Raw genomic sequence first — 14,169 nt, 5'->3', positions numbered from 1 at the left:
GCTTTCATATATGCACTCCAGTGAAACAAAACAATGTTTAAGTATAACAAAGAGGACATCCACCTACTTCAGATATGCTTTTCTTTTACTGGCCTCTCAACGTGATTTTTGGTCTTCATAATAGCAAAGTCTAGATCCTGCACTTACAAATAAGTGTTGGAATTGTGGAAAAAAACACGATGAATCTCAAGAAATTTGATGACCAAGGTCTGAACTTCCAAGCATAAAAAATCATGCAATGTATTTATATTATGCTCAATGCACAAAAATCTATCAATATTACATCTAATATGCTTAATGTATTTATATTGTGCTCAATGCACAAAAGGCTATCAACATTACATCTAATACCTTAAATTGCACTGGTAGATAAGTTAATTCCTTGTAATCATATTCACTATGGAGAGACTACCTCTTCTTGTCTCTTTCGGTGCACCCAATTCCTTCCTCGGACTCTGTTCTGTGCCATCCCCTGATATTATACAGGTCTGATCTAGAAAAATAGAAGACAATTCATCACCTGATGATGAAGACTACAACAGTTAATGGAAAAGGTCTAATCTAGAAAAATAGAAGCAAATTCATCACCTTATGATCAATACTAATAGTTTATGAAAATGTGATAAAGCATTAAAGAAACAAATCACTGAATCTTGCTTTATTTTCCTTCGACTACACCACAATATTAATTAGCAACAAAAAAGCTTATCCTCATTTGACTCTCTAACTCCCATCATTCTTATTTCTCCCTAGCCAAATGACCCTAAATATGGGAGCAACTCTACTTTTTCTTACCAACTTGAATATAAATGCAGTAATTTTCTCATTTATTGTGTTGTAACATCATTCATAGAATTAATTCATTTCAATTTTTTTCAAATAATATCTAACACTTTAGCTTTATTTATTACAAACCCAATTTTTCCAACATGTATGTAATAGATGTTGAAACTATTGTTTTTTATCCGAATCAAATTGCTTTTGTTCAACAATAGTTCCAAATTCTACAGATTTTCTCAAATAAATCTCTACATCTCCATGTTCTTTTTATTGTACAAAGCCACACTTTATTTGTTTCCATCAGGAAACCATTGCATGACTTTCTCAAAGTGGATCCTTGGGCATGACTATGTTATTTTCTATTGCAAAGACATCATTTTTACCGGTTTTCTATGGTCAAAACCTTGTTTTTTCTATCAAGAAATCAATATCTTCCGCTTCTAACTTGTATAGAAGTGACCCTAGCCTTAGTTGATTTCTTTGAGATAGTTTATATTTGCTTGATTTCAATGGCATTGGGTTTCTCAATATGGACATATTTGTCCTTATCCTCTACCGAATATTTGCTTCATGTAAAAGACGCTAAATTGACCTCCTTTCTCCAAATTACATTAGATTTTCCATACGATTGGTTTATAAGAAATAGACATTACAAACTTCATATATATTAGTAACTGCATTTCATCGTTTTATAGAATCTGCCCAAAAATTAGGTCTAATGATACATAATTTTTTTATTCCATTTATTTGGAACCCATCCTTGTGAAACTTTCTATAAATAATCAATAACTTTATTAATTTCCTCCCAAATTTCCCTCAACATTACAGACTTTTGTTTAGTCAATTTAGTGTTCCTAAATTGATGTCATTAATTGTCAACCCGGGGCTCGTAAGCTGATGAAGTGAGGGTGTACTATATGTACTTAAGCAACTTTCTTAGAGCTTTTGTCGTTTGGGGGTGTTGTTTATGGTTAACTTATCTTCCTAGGATGGAGTAATGATTATAGACAGATGAGTGCAAGTGTGTGAAAAGTGAGTTCTAGGTGAGTGAAAGTGTGTGATTGGTGATTTCTAATTACTTGCTGAATTTGTAAAGGAAAAGAACTTGAAAGAAATGAATGAATTGAAATGACTTGAAAGTAAATGACCACGTTCTAATGGCATTAGTATCAATCCATATTGCTGCAAATAAAAGAAACAAGAAAATCACTTCAAGGATTGATGATAATGGTTATCTTCCCCTAACTCCCTGCTTCTACCACATAGTACTGCGTAAAACATGATTAGGGGGTAGCTGAAGACAAATCCAAGAATTGATAAAAACTCTATTGACAAATTGTACCACTACTAAGCCTTTTCCATCATACTGCTTCCTACATATGTGATTATGTGTAGCAAGTGGAAAAAGTATTAGTGCCACAAGCCAAGTCTACTCAAAAACAAGCTGCAATCAATTAATGTTCTGTTCTCTTAAAAGATAAGCCATTCATGATAAAGAGAGCATAAATTAGTTAGCATCCAACTTGCAAAACTAAGCTAAAAACTACTCTAGAAAACAGAATAAAAAGGCAGCATTATAAATCAGACAACTGCAACTACCATTAGATTTTTAAAGCAAATACAACACACTCAATCCCGGGTCAAAACCTGCAAAGAAGCAAATCAGATCAGTGAAAATAAAGGCTGCGGCAATGAAAACAAGTCAAACTGTACATAACTCAAGAAAAGGAAATGCTATGTGTAAAATAAAGAAATTGCAGAAATATAAACATGAAATACTTTACACGGCTAATACGAATAGGGGCCCTCCATTCATATCATCCACAGAAAACTCAGATGCTCTAAAACTTCAAAACAACACTGTTTCCATTACTTTATATGCAGAAATACATAGTCTAAAAGTGCTGGAACAACTCTATAAAAACAGAGTTTAGAAATGTGCTTAAATTCTCACAAATGCATAAACTGCAGCAGCTCAAAAGTTAACATAAGCGTACGCGGACGCAAATATATATAGGCATCTGCAAGATAGCCTAATGCGTAAAGCATAAAATAGAAAATAACAGAATGTCATGCGTATTAAAGGTGTAGTTAACACGTCATAGGTTTCATGGTCGAGCTGGAGGTCCTGGTCGATATGGGCAATGAATCCAGCAATAGATCATGTCCCCCACGGCTTTCAAAACACGGGCAAGTCACCTTTTCCACCAACGTGATCAAAAAACTTACGTATCAACGTTAAGCTGCCTTTATTTGACCGTAACTTGACCCCCTTTGACCGGAGGCACAGATGACGTGGCTGGCTGGACTGATGGCACAGGAACCTCAAGCATGTATATTCCACTATGCCCACGTGGCTCGTTCTGCAAAATAGCACGTGTAACCTTGAGATCAACAAAATAGCTGCGGGATCATCAGATGGCTGCAGAATCAGCAGATGGCTGCGGAATCAGCAGATGGCTGCAGAATGCCTGCAAGTATGTCAAAAACTAAACAAAATAGTTACCCATTAGCAAAGCTCACTTGATCATGTTTAATGACAACTAATGTAATGATCTGGGTGTAAAATGAGGCAAAAGAGAGAGGAAAGTGATGAAAACAGTAGGTAATGATGGATGATAAGGTGTAAAGTAGGGACTCTACATACCCCCACTACGAGGGCATTGCATGTCCTCATGCAAAATCTCCGATTAATCAACCTGTTGTGATGCCTCTGCCAAGACATCCAACCTCCTCTTCTTTCTCTGTGTAGACACATTGACCCTTGGCTTCTTTACTAAGCATCTGAACTTTAGGTTGATCAAGGCTCTGTTTAGCTTTTTGCATTTCTTCATTAACTTTTTGTTACTTCTCTGCCACAGGCCCAAATGTAACATGGTGTTATCATGAATCATCTTATCCAATTTGGCTTGCTCTTTCAACTTCTCATTTTCTTGCCTAATATGTCGATTTAGAACCTCAATCTCAAAAATTTCCTGTTTTAAGGAGTGTACTTGTTGCTCTAAAGGCTGAACATTACTTGGGCCAACAGCTGCTTGCTCCAAGGTTTCCAGATAATTATACACTTTTTGCTGCTCCAGGTCAACTTCAGATGACTTTTTGGGACTTGGTTCATAATCAAATTCAGATCCATGTTCATGCTCAAATTCATGTTCAAACGGACTTTCCTCACGTGGAGGACTAGTCTCAATATGCTCAGCGTGTGAAGGACTCTTCTCTAAGTGAGGACTTGTAGCACCTTTTTGAGGTGAGCTTAAGTCAATGAAGAATGACTGCTTACCCTTTGTGGCCCCTACTTTTCTGTTTTGTAATCTACTGCTCCTTCTTACAGAGGTAGTACTCTGTTTTTCTTTTGGTACTATTTGCTTTTGTTTTTTCCTTCCTTCTTTTCTTTTCTGAGCAATTTCTTTAGCAAGATCTGAAAGAGTTTCAGTGTTAATTCCTTGGGCTGCTTGGTTATCATCTTCAGTAAATCCAGGATCAATTTCCTGTTCATGATGCTGTATATCAGTTTCCTCATCAAACTGTTCTTGAACAGTTTCTTCTTCGGCAGTTGTTTCAGGAAGAGTAATATCAGGAACAATAGTTTCTGTTTGGGCAGTAGTTTCTTGGTTAACCCCCTCTCCTCTTTTTCTTCTACTTCTTTTTTGTACTTGAGGGGACCCACCAGAAGTTTCTCCTAATTTTTGAAAATGATTTCTTATGAGAAACTTCTCCCATGTGTCTCTTTTCAATTTCAATTGTTCCTCCACTAACAATTTCACAAGACCGTGATGACATAAATGTGCTTCAGTATTTCTGGGGTTCTTTTGGACCATTGCACACATTTTCTTAAGACTTGAAAATAGAAAGTAGGGGAGGTTAAGATCATCTCCTAGAAAGTGCATCATAACCTTTGCATGATAAACATATAAGACCCCAAATCTGCCTTCACAAGTGAAAAATTTCTGTACTAACAAGAGTAAAGTGGTCCACTCCTCCTTAGCATAAGAAACAGGAATACCTTTGGTGAAGATACTGGTGTCCATACCTGGGTTTTTTAGAATTTGTTTCCACTGCTGATCTTGAACTGCCCGGTTCTTGAACCACCTTTCTCCGGTCTGTGGAAGTGAGGTAGCTTGGGCTATGCTGGTTTCATTGACTGTGAATTGTAAGTCTCCTATTTCCACGTGATTATCTTTTTCTCTGAAGGACCTTGCAAAGGCCTTTGTCACCTCCTTATGATAGCCTTTGAACTTCTGTACACATTGTAACCAGTTTGCCTTTTGTAATGCCTCTTTGACCTGAGGATAACCCTCCAAAAACTTTGCACCTTCCGGCTCTGCCCTCAAGAGCTTCCCCATTGGCTTTTACGGCTCTGTTCTCTTTTAAAATATGGCTTCAAAACGGCCTTACACAGTTAATTCACGGCCTGGTTCTAGAACACGGCTTCAACAAGGGTCTGACACAGTAAACTCACGGCTCTGTTTTGAAACACGGCTTCAATCAAGGGTCTTACACAGTAATTCACGGCTCTGTTTTGAAACACGGTTTCAATCAAGGGTCTTTCACAGTAATTCACGGCTCTGTTTTGGAACACGATTTTAAAATCGCCTTGACCTGGTGGATTTACGGCCTCAACACAGTGGATTATGGCTTTAGCTTGAACACGGCCGTAACAGACCTCCACCGGTGATCAGAGTTTAGCGGAGAGGAAAACAGAGTATGGTGAATGCCAGCAGCACAATGAGCGCAGCGTAAATGGAATGAAATGGTGTGAGTGAAATGAAACAGTGAAAATGAAATGATATGCGCGTAAGAGGGTAGAAGGGTTATGGAATGATGAATGAAAACGGCTATGTCCTCAGATTTCGGTTCCGGAGTTACACTTGGCTGCATGAGTTAATTTCATAGAGACGTAGTACATTAGGTTACGTCACCCAAGTACGAGTCCTTAATGGAAGGAGCAGCCACAAGTGAAATTCAAAATCGTGGTAATCAAGGACTGATAGACTTGGAAGATACGTGGGTATATGGTCGAATGACTAGTAATCATTACACTTAGTGGCAAGAAACATAACCTAGAAAACTTTGCATAATGAAATAATTGTAAGCTTAGGATTTGAACCATACCTCAGATTCCCGCTTAGGTTTGCCTTTGATGACTTGCCACTAACCCTTCACTGATTTTTTCATGACTATTTTCCATTTATTATTGATGACTACTGAGCTGCAAAGAAATTTCAAACAGACTGTGTTTTTTTTTTTTATGCAGGTGCAGAGAGCTACGGAATCATTAGATGGCTGCAGAATCTTCAGATGGCTGCAGAATCTGCAGAAGTAACCTCCGACTGCACAAAAACAACTTTAACTATCTAAAAAAATGGCTTTATTGATGGAGTGGAATGTAGTGGGTGGATGGATGAATGAAAAAAAATGAGGTGGAGTGAAAATGAATGAAATGGTGGTGATGATGAAATGAAATGAAATAAGGGAAGAAGGAGATTTTTATTTTTGGAAAACATGAGGTGTCAGGTGACCCTGATTTTCACCTCAGGTTTTCAGTATGAGACTGCCAATCAGAGATTGGTTTTCAGGCTCATACATTTATTCTTTTTTTTTTTCTTTTTTTTTTCAAAAACCAAAGCTTTAGGCTGATGGAGGAGAAGAATCCTTCTCCACTAGCCTGATTGCAGAATCTTCTTTGAACAATTTGACAAACTCTTCTTTTGAGAATGGCTTCTGGTAGATTTTCAAGCGGTGGCCATTCACAATAAGAGGAGTATGGAATTCATCGATAGTTTTTACTCGAACTGCTCCATTGCTAAAGACTTCATCAATCTCATATGGCCCAAGCCAATGAGTTTGAAACTTTCCTTTGAAGTCTTTGAATTTTGAATCAAACAATAGAGCCCAATCTCCTTTCTGAAACTTTCTTTCCTTGATATGACGATCATGCCATTTAGATCTTTGGTGCTGAACTAGATCGGTCCTTAGAACTGCATCTTGTCTCATTTCATCTAGCTCATTTAGCTGGTCCATTCTGTGTCTTTGAGCTTCTGAGAGGCTCATTCCCAATTGGACTGCCATCTTGAAGGTCTTGATTTGGAACTCAATAGGAAGCAGGACTTCCTTCCCATAAACAAGTTCATAGGGAGAATGTCCTGTTGTGTTCTTCCATGTGGTTCTATAGGCCCATAAGGCTTCAGGGAGCCTTTCCGCCCAATCTCTTCTATGAAGATGAACAGTCTTGGTGATAATGCCTTCAAGAACTTTATTGGTAGATTCCATTTGACCATTGGATTGCGGATGGTAGGGAGTGGATGTTCTGTGCTTAATCTTATATTCCTCCATCAGCTTTTCCATCAAATTGGATGTAAACTGGCTGCCTTGATCTGTCACAATTTCCCTTGGGACACCAAAACGAGTGAAAATATCCTCAAAAACAAATTGAACAACTGCATTTTCAGTGGCAGAAGGTAATGCTTTTTCTTCTACCCACTTAGTAACATAATCAGTACAAACCAGTATATATTTCTTTTGCTTTGATGGTGGATTAATTGTTCCAACGAAATCTAGAGCCCACTTCTCAAAGGGTTCGATGCATACCTGAGGCTGTAGAGGCATTTCATTTGAAGGAGTTGGTTTCCCAACTCTTTGGCAGCTGTCACACCTTTTAACATATCGCTTTGCATCTTTAAAGAGAGAAGGCCAATAATATCCTAGAGAAAGGATTTTATAGGCTGTCCTCTTGTCAGCAAAGTCCCCGCCGCAAGGTTCATCATGACATGCCTTAAGAATGTCAGGCATTTCATCTTCCCGAACACACCTTCTGATTATACAATCTGGCCCTGTTTTGAACAATTCATTAGAAATCCAAGCATAATGTGAACTCTCCCGAATGATTTTCCTTTTCTCATTAGGAAACAAGTGTAGAGGAAGTTTCCCCGTAACAAGATAATTAGCCATATCTGCATACCAAGGAGTCTTGGTAGTCACTGCAAACAAGTATTCATCTGGAAACTTATCTTCTACTGGAGAATCCTCATTAATGTTCTGGATTCTAGTCAAGAAATCAGCTACTGTGTTTTGTTTTCCAGGTCTATCTAACACAGTAATGTTGAATTCTTGTAAGAGTAAAAGCCATCTTGTAACTCTACCATTAGTGACAGGTTTGTTCATTAAATATCTTATGGCAGAGTGATCAGTATGGACGAAGGTTTCATAGCCGGTTATGTAATGTCTAAACTTGTTGATTGCATGTACCACAGCTAAGAACTCTTTTTCTGTAACAGTATAATTTAACTCAGTAGGAGTCAAATTCTTACTTGTGTAATAAATGGCATACGGGATCAAATCCTTTTGTCCCAAAACAGCTCCTAGAGCTGTATCTGAAGCATCAGTAGAGATGTGAAAAGGGAGTTTCCAATTTGGCCCCCTTAAGATGGGTGCTTCAGATATTCTAGACTTTAAAGTTTCAAAGGAAGATTGACACTCAGGATCCCATTTAAACTCACAGTCTTTGGTAAGCAATTTGAAAAGAGGAGATGCTATCCTAGTGAAGTTTTCAATAAATCTTCTGTAATACCCAGTAAACCCAAGAAAACTTCTAACATCCTTTTGGCAATTTGGAACAGGTAACTTAGAGATGACTTCCACTTTGGATTTATCGACCTTAATTCCATCTCCTGAAATATGATGTCCTAAAACAATCCCTTCAGTAAACATCATAAAACACTTTTCATGACTTAAAGAAAGATTTGTTTCCTTACATCTTACCAGTACTTTTTCCAAATTTTCCAAAGCTTCTTCAAATGTATTACCATAAACTGTGAAATCATCCATGTATACCTCTACACAATCATGAATCAGATCTGAAAAGATTCCTAATACAGCCCTTTGAAATGTAGCAGGTGCATTGCACAATCCAAAAGGGAGTACTCGGTAGGCAAAAGTTCCCCAAGGACAAGTGAATGTGGTTTTGTCTTGATCTTAAGGTGCTACCTGAATTTGATCGTACCCACTAAAACCATCCAAGAATGAGAAATACTTTTTACCTGCTAAAGTGTCTAGTACCTGATGAATAAAAGGTAAAGGAAAATGATCCTTTAATGTTGCCTTGTTCAATTCTCGATAATCAATGCAAACTCTCCATTTACCATTCTTTTTGGGTACTATAACCAAGGGAGAAACCCATTGGCTATCTGAAATAGGGTAAATGAAGTTTACCTTGAGCAATTTCTACAGTTCTTCTTTCACGATTTCCCTAAGGTTTGGATTCATCCTTCTTTGTGGTTGCCTAATAGGTCTGCTATTCTCTTCAATGTAGATGTGATGAATACAAGTCTTAGTATCGATTCCTTTCATGTCAGTGTATTCCCATGCAAAGGCAGTGGAATGTTTTTGTAACAGTTTAGTTAATTCTTCTTGTTGTGGTCTTCCCAAGTTTTTGTTAATGTTTAAAGTTTTTCCTGGGAAGATTTCAACTGTAGAACTACCAAACTCTTCCATTGAGAAGAGAGACATTTGTCTAGAGGAGAGATATTCAATGTCTGCATCTATCTAAAAATGTTCAGAGTCATATTCTAAAGATACTTCAAAATTTTCTAAGGTATTTAGAATTTGACTGGCTTCACTAATCTCAGAGATGGTTAGAACTGGTTGTATAGTGTCTTCATCCTCTACCCATTCATCTTCTCCTATTTCTGTTATAGCTTTTGCTGGGGGATACAAGTTAAACTTCTTGGTGGAGTTACCATCTGATATAGACATGTCTCCAGACCTACAGCTTATGAAAGCATCAACTGTGGCCAACCAAGGTCTTCCTAATAAGAAGATGTCCTCCTAGATTGTTCTTGGGAGTTAAAATCATAAAATCAACAGGATATTCCCAAGAATCTAGAGAGACTAGAATATCTTCCAACACACCATCAGGTTTAATGATTGATCTATCTGCAAGCTGCAGCAAAGTAGGTGTAAAGAGAAGGTTAGGAAGCTTTAACTGATCCATGGTCTGTCTACTCATGATGTTGATCGCGGCCCCTAAGTCAATCAGAGTATTTGGGATTTCAACCCCATTAATATGAGTTTTGACAATAGGGCTACCGGGATCTACATACTTTTGCATGGTAATCTTACCCATCATTAAGTCTGCAATTTTTCCAACTAGATGTATCCTTTTAGTATCTCTGGTTATTTTTACTGTTTTCTTCAAACTCAACTCCTTTATTGTCTTCGCTAGAATGGGAATTTCCTTAATGGCTTGTAACAAGGGGATCTTGATACATACATTTTTCAATTCATCTAGGAAATTATAGTCAGGCACCCATATCTGCTTTTCCACCCCTTTATCAATTTGCAATCTTTCTGGAAAGGGAGGTGTAGCTGTAGGTGTAGGTTGCTCAACTAGGGGAGTTGTAGAGATTGATTCTTTTTCTTTTTCTTTTTGGATATTTTGGGTTTGAAGTGATACTTCAGAACCTTTATTAGCTTTGAGAGATTCCTCCTCAGAAATGCTTGGTTGTTGAACACTTGTAGAAGGTTGATCCAAGACTCTACCTGATCTAAGTTGTACTTCATTAAGAGGAACAACCATGTAGGTAGGGAATGGTTGACCTTCCATCATGTAAGCATTTTGAGGGTTCCTATTATTTGGGTTTGGTAATGGCTGAGAGGGAAGTTGATTTGATTTCTGCTGGGATTGAAGTGCTAATTGAGAATTTTGATTTTGTGGAGGAGGTTGTTGTTGTTGAGGGTATGGCAATGATAGTTGTTGACCTTGGTTTGGAAGTTGGGGAGCTTCCTGATTCTGAAATGATGGAGGATATTGACAGAATTGTGCAAATCTCCCATATGGATTTTGCATGCTTTGCATCCATGCTTGGAAAGCATTTTGAGGTTGAGACCAAGGTTGTTGCCAAGGATTCCAACTTGGTTGGGATTGAGAATTCATAGAGTTGTTAAACCCTTGATTCTGTTGTCCTTGCCAAGGTCTCCTTGCAATAAAACAGAGAGATTCAAGTGTATCTGGATCCTCTTGAAAGACTGCTTTGAGGCCAGGAATTGAAGGACAATCCTTGGTCTCATGAGTTTCTGAGCAAATTACACATGTTTCTACAACGTGTGCATCTAAGGGACATTCCCTTAAAGCATGCTTCTTTCTACATTTCGGGCAAAAGATAGCCAAAGCCTCAGCTTCTGCTTTTTGTTTATTGTGAATCTTAAGGGTATCAAGTTGTTCACTAAGACTCCCTAAGATGTCAGTTTTAAATTCATCAAGCATACTGCCGATTTCAACCATACTCACTGATCCTGTTGCAGATTTATTCGCCCTAAGGAGAGAAGGATCTCTAGGCCCTTTTTGAGTTTTTGATTTGCCCCTTGAGAGATGGATACAAAGTTCCACTATGTCATTGAGACAAAGTTGAGAAATATCCCCTTTCCCCATCATGTTTAAGATGTCTATCCATTCATCCCTGATGGCTTTTAACAAGAGGGCTTTTAAGGTTTCTTCATCCAAGGTATTCACTTTTGTTCTTTTCAAGTTATATTGAAATCTTTCAAGTAAATCTTCTAGACTCTCATCTTCTTTTTGTATCATTTTAAAAACCTCGTCCTTGTGATTACTAGGCATGCAATAGTCTAAATACCTATCCAAAAATGTTTGTTTCATCTCATCCCAAGTCCTAATGGATTGAGTGAGTAACCCCATGAACCATTTCAAGGCTTGATCCTTCAGTGTTGAAGGGAACAAATTGAGTTTCTGAGAGTCCTCCAGGTAGTCATAAGTTCGACACACCACTTCAAACTCAAATAAGAATGTTTCAGGGTCCTCATTCCTTAACCCATGGAAGTTAGGGAGGACAGATGGTGATATGTTTTTCATAGTGGCTCGGGAATCCTCATCAACAATGGGAAACCCAAATGAATTATCCCCATTTCTATTTCCTCCTCCAATGGGACCTCTACCTCCATTATTGTTATTGTTATTTCCTCCTCCTCTACCTCTACCTCTACCTCTACCTCCTCCTTCTTCCTCTGCCATGATGATTCTCCTAGGGATTTCAAAATCTTTTGGTTCCTCTACAAAAGGTGAATGAGAAGAGATTTCTCCTTCTTCTTCAGATGATTCCAATTCCTCAATTACAATTGGTCTTCCTGTAGGAGAAAGAGAAGAGTCTCTTCCTGGTTCAAACTCAATAGAAGGTGTAGGAGAGTCAACTCTTGGCTCTTGAATTCCAGGAATTCTAGGACCAGGAGTTTCGGTTGGAGATAAGGGGGGTGTCTCTTGTCTATCCCTTGTAGCAGATGGACTTGTAAAAATTGAACTTCGAGCTCTAGCTAAAAATCGTCCTCTAGAATCTCTAGCTCTATGCATGTCATTTTTATTTTTTTCCTCAAGTCAAGTTAATAGTTCTTTTTCTGATCTTCTAGTTCACTTCTGGGTGCAAGAAGAGAGCATACTCAAGAAGCTACTAAATCAATAACTTTCTCCTTTCTGATCCTCCAGATCACTTTGAAGTGCAAGAGGAGAGCATACTTGGATAGGTTATTAACTTCTTTCCTTGAATTTTTTTTTTTATGTTTTTTTTCTCTAAGTATGACTACTTAATTTCACTTCCCCGGCAACGGCGACAAAATGTTTAGTCAATTTAGTGTTCCTAAATTGATGTCATTAATTGTCAACCCGGGGCTCGTAAGCTGATGAAGTGAGGGTGTACTATATGTACTTAAGCAACTTTCTTAGAGCTTTTGTCGTTTGGGGGTGTTGTTTATGGTTAACTTATCTTCCTAGGATGGAGTAATGATTATAGACAGATGAGTGCAAGTGTGTGAAAAGTGAGTTCTAGGTGAGTGAAAGTGTGTGATTGGTGATTTCTAATTACTTGCTGAATTTGTAAAGGAAAAGAACTTGAAAGAAATGAATGAATTGAAATGACTTGAAAGTAAATGACCACGTTCTAATGGCATTAGTCTCAATCCATATTGCTGCAAATAAAAGAAACAAGAAAATCACTTCAAGGATTGATGATAATGGTTATCTCCCCCTAGCTCCCTGCTTCTACCACATAGTACTGCGTAAAACATGATTAGGGGGTAGCTGAAGACAAATCCAAGAATTGATAAAAACTCTAATTGACAAATTGTACCACTACTAAGCCTTTTCCATCATACTGCTTCCTACATATGTGATTATGTGTAACAAGTGGAAAAAGTATTAGTGCCACAAGCCAAGTCTACTCAAAAACAAGTTGCAATCAATTACTGTTCTGTTCTCTTAAAAGATAAGCCATTCATGATAAAGAGAGCATAAATTAGTTAGCATCCAACTTGCAAAACTAAGCTAAAAACTACTCTAGAAAACAGAATAAAAAGGCAGCATTATAAATCAGACAACTGCAACTACCATTAGATTTTTAAAGCAAATACAACACACTCAATCCCGGGTCAAAAACTGCAAAGAAGCAAATCTGATCAGTGAAAATAAAGGCTGCAGCAATGAAAACAAGTCAAACTGTACATAACTCAAGAAAAGGAAATGCTATGTGTAAAATAAAGAAATTGCAGAAATATAAACATGAAATACTTTACACGGCTAATACGAACAGGGGCCCTCCATTCATATCATCCACAGAAAACTCAGATGCTCTAAAACTTCAAAACAACACTGTTTCCATTACTTTATATGCAGAAATACATAGTCTAAAAGTGCTGGAACAGCTCTATAAAAACAGAGTTTAGAAATGTGCTTAAATTCTCACAAATGCATAAACTAGAGCAGCTCAAAAGTTAACATAAGCGTATGTAGACGCAAGTATATATAGGCATCTGCAAGATAGCCTAATGCGTAAAGCATAAAACAGAAAATAACAGAATGTCATGCGTATTAAAGGTGTAGTTAACACGTCATAGGTTTCATGGTCGAGTTGGAGGTCCTGGTCGATATGGGCAATGAATCTAGCAATAGATCATGTCCCCCACGGCTTTCAAAACACGGACAAGTCACCTTTTCCACCGACGTGATCAAACAGCTTACGTATCAACGTTAAGCTGCCTTTATTTGACCGTAACTTGACCCCCTTTGACCGGAGGCACAGATGACATCGCTGGCTGGACTGATGGCACAGGAACCTCGAGCATGTATATTCCAACATGCCCACGTGGCTCGTTCTGCAAAATAGCACGTGTAACCTTGAGATCAACAAAATAGCTGCGGGATCATCATATGGCTGCGGAATCAGCAGATGGCTGCGGAATCAGCAGATGGCTGCGGAATGCCTGCAAGTATGTCAAAAACTAAACAAAACAGTTACCCATTAGCAAAGCTCACTTGATCATGTTTAATGACAACTAATGTAATGATCTGGGTGTAGAATGAGGCAAAAGAGAGAGGAAAGTGATGAAAACAGT

Source organism: Pinus tabuliformis, chromosome 3_2, assembly GCF_031772625.1.
Source record: "Pinus tabuliformis cultivar Carrire ecotype Pingquan chromosome 3_2, CPIR1, whole genome shotgun sequence".
Lineage (NCBI taxonomy): Eukaryota > Viridiplantae > Streptophyta > Pinopsida > Pinales > Pinaceae > Pinus > Pinus tabuliformis.
This window is presented reverse-complemented; position numbering follows the sequence as displayed.